Here is a 617-nt window from a genome sequence, read left to right on the forward strand (position 1 = left end):
ACCACATGAAGGAGCCTGGAGGAAAATGTAACACTTGCATACTAAATAAATAAATAAATAAATAAATAAATAAATAAATAAATAAATAAATATTTAAAAAGGGAAAGTCTGCCATCTGAGACCACATGAAGGAGCCGGGAGGAAAACATAACACTGAAATATGCCAAACACATAAAGATAAATAGGCCATTAGTTCATGTCACTCTTGCATACAAATCTAAAAATACTATACTCACAGAAGTAGAGAGTAAATTTGTGGTTATCAAAGACTGGATTAGGGGAAATACTGACCAAAGACTAGGAAGAATAGATCCAAGAGTGCATTTGTACAACATAGCAACTACAGTTAATCACAGGATATTCCTGGAAATCAGTGGGTCAATTTGAAGTGTCCCCCACTCCCCAACACACATGCACAAATATACCGACACATAAGTACACATACACTCACACACACAAATACACTAACATACACACATGTACACACACACATACACACATGTACACACACACACATACAAGCATACAAGCATATGCACACATGAAAACAAGTATGGTAATTATCTCAAGGCAATTCACAGCATACATAAATTTCAAGATAGGAAATAAAATACAAT

This window comes from Microtus ochrogaster, chromosome 24 (assembly GCF_000317375.1).
Source record: "Microtus ochrogaster isolate Prairie Vole_2 chromosome 24, MicOch1.0, whole genome shotgun sequence".
Lineage (NCBI taxonomy): Eukaryota > Metazoa > Chordata > Mammalia > Rodentia > Cricetidae > Microtus > Microtus ochrogaster.